This window comes from Chanos chanos, chromosome 11 (genome assembly GCF_902362185.1).
Source record: "Chanos chanos chromosome 11, fChaCha1.1, whole genome shotgun sequence".
Lineage (NCBI taxonomy): Eukaryota > Metazoa > Chordata > Actinopteri > Gonorynchiformes > Chanidae > Chanos > Chanos chanos.
The window spans coordinates 11,149,729-11,153,058 of record NC_044505.1 but is presented as its reverse complement, the minus strand read 5'-3'; positions in this window follow the sequence as shown (position 1 = coordinate 11,153,058).

The window sequence follows — 3,330 nt, the reverse complement described above, 5'->3', positions numbered from 1 at the left end:
CTGCTGAGGGTGCATGAGAGATACAAGACAAAATGAAAAAATATTTTTTAAAAAAGGCAAAAAAACAGAGCAATTATCTGTCTGTATGGTGTGAGTAACAAGAGATCACAGGAGGACTGACCTTGAGTAGGGTATTATCTAAATGAGAGAAAGGCCCGGAGAATCACGAAGAGAAGATTACGGGGTGTTGATATATAGTGACATGCGTGTATGCTACTGTCAGACATAGAGCGAGCCACAAACAATCATTTTCCGCATTGATCTCTCTCTCTCGGTTTCATTTACGAGAAGGGGTGATTCATTTCATTCGTGTCGCATGTGTCTGTATCCTTTGAGCTGTAAACATTCTTTTTTTTTCTTTTTTTTTTCACAGCATCCTCAAGCCAAAGCACATGGTGGAAATAGGTGGTATTCACCTCTTTAACCAAGCGTCTGATGTTTCCCTTTTTTTTTAGTGACCTTGAATAAACTGAAAAAAAAAAAAAGTGGACCAAGCAAGCAAACGATAAAAAAAAAAGAAAAAGAAAGAAAGAAAAAAAAAAAAAGCCTTCGGTGACTCATAGACACACAGGCTCTATTTTGAGAAGTTTGTTTCTCAGAAAAGTACGAGACAGCCTAACGTAGGTTTAACATACATCTTACATCATTTCACATCGCAATCGTACAGTAATCACTTGACATCACACCCTAGAGGTTGCCAGTTGTGCTTTTCTGCGTTTTTTTCCTTTTTAAGCATAATTCCCACTGATTCAATATATCATAACCTTTCAGTCGATTAAATACCCTTATACTAGAGATTACAGAATGTTTGATCACCAGTGCACTGTGCAGGATCACTGTATTTTCTCCATCTCTAGCAGAATCACCACACAGGCCTGAGTCTCCATCTCTTTTACGGAGGTAACATTCAAACCACACAGCTTCTGATGAAATCATTGCGTGCCCCGCATTAGAGAGAAATTAACTCTATGTTAAAAACAGTTTGAGAGTAGTAGGAGACAAATTTTAATTTACTGTTAGCGTTTTGCATGAAATGTGGTACGTTTTAGTTAAAGTTTAGTATTTTTTTTTATTGCCTCAAATAACCCCCCCGAGCTCATTATTCATTTTTAGCACAATTCAAATGTGAATGACATCAAGAAAGTAGTCCACGTGTTTTCTTGTTCCCTGTGTAGGCTACGTCACTGGGCATGATGGAAAAATGTTCATTAACTGTCCTGTGGAATGGGAATGGCATACGTTAGCCTTGCTCTGGGTGTAACACAGAAAACCTCAAAAAAAAAAAAAAAAAAAAACCCCAGAAACACAAGGAGCTTTGAAGCCCTCTGAGCTATGGCGCTGAATGCTGGTGGATGTGATGAACAGAATAAAGCTTAGTCAAAATGAGACAGGCTTAAAGAGAAAGGAGACACCAGAATTCCACTCCTAATACATAATATCACATCCCATTTCATCTCATTCATATTTGAAAAACGACATGAGATAAAATGTATGAATCCTGCACAGTTGCATTTGATGAAAAGAACAGGGCCTATGCATTGATAGCCTGGCTTTGCAATATTTAGACAGTAATGATTTCACACACGCACGCACACACACACACACACACACACACACCCTTTATTAAAGCTTTCAGCTGACAGAAACAGAAACTCAATGCCAACACTTGGAAAGGCCGCTAAACAGATGCACTTCAACATCTTCAAACCGACTGTGCAAGCCACTTCCTCCTCATCGACGCTGTTTACAGATAGTTATGAAAATTCAGTGGGGCACTGGACCTGTTAGGAAAGAGGGTCACAAAAGGGCCCTCACATTCCCTCTGGCATTGCTACATTCAGGAAATGGTCACACGCATGTACAAACACACCCACACCGACACCCACACCCACACACACACACACACACATACATGCACACACACATGCACATACACACACACACACACATGCACATGTACGCACACCCACACACACATACACGCGCGCGCACACACAGACACACACATACATATACTGGACAGATTACTGGGTTTCACGCAGCAAGGAACTTATTTCCCTGTGTACATTACAATTATCATGTGCAATATTTTGGTTGGCTTTACAGTATGTAAATGCATTGTGTAAAGCAAAGAGTGTGGCATTCGTGAATAGCAATTTTCTCTTCACTATATCTCTTTATCCTGTGTCTAGTACTCTTTTTTTCCTTTTCCAGCATCCAGACACAGAGGTTGCCAGATAATTGTTACTGGTTCTTTAAAAATCCCCCATAAAGTTTTCATAACTGTATCTGGGCTGACAGCACCCATCTGTGTGTCATGAAGCAGTGGTGATTCACTGCCCATGAAAGAAAAGCTTATTAACAGTGAAACTTCTCTTTAGACATTTTAAATAGTAAACAGTCCAGCTTTTCTGCTGGTTCAACTGTTGACCTAAATCTTAAATAACACTGTCTCCATGTAAAAAAACTGCACCTCACACCACTGAAGTGCATATTCAGTTCTCCAATACAATGTGATACAGCCCTTGAAAATGCAAAATGTGCAGAGTAAAAGTTATAAAGAGGAGTTTTGCACAATAATGATTTGCACATCATGGGGAATTCGACACAACATTGGAAACACATGATAGAAATAAATATAAAATATATATTTTTACATAAATATAAAATATATACTTTTTCAACATCATGAAAAAAATCAGCATAAAGTGTCCGCACATATTGGTATGAATAGCTTCATGACGTGGTACATTTGTGGTAGACCTAAGGTCAAATTGTGGATAGAGTTCATTTCAAAAATTAACTTTCATAAGGATGAATTTACTCTATTTGTTCAATTTCACAGGGTGAGGCTACTTACTCAATAAACATTCAACGTGACTCCCTTCACGATTCAAAACACAATTTGCGGAGTTAGAGTACCTGGCAACCTTGGCACGAAAGTCAAGTTCAATGTTTGAAGGGACGGCATGGACACGCCCAAGTTTCTCCGATTACCAATCAAAAGCAAGTGAGGTGCCTGTCAGGCCAATGAACGATTACGGGGAGGGGTCACACGTACTGTTGCTAGGGTATAGCTTCTACCTTGTTACTATCACGGGCTGACCAATCAAATGACTTTTCGCAATATATCAACATATTTCGTGAAAAGCCCACTCAACGAGATCTTTGATTGGATAAACTAAGTCCTTAAGTCCCACATTTTTTACAAGATCGTTCTTCGATTGGTCAGAAGGACCATCATTCTGTTAGTAGGTTTTAGTTTAGGTGCAGTTGATATGAATTTGGCTTTGGAGTCCCTACGACTCAGAACTGAACATTGTCGTTCAA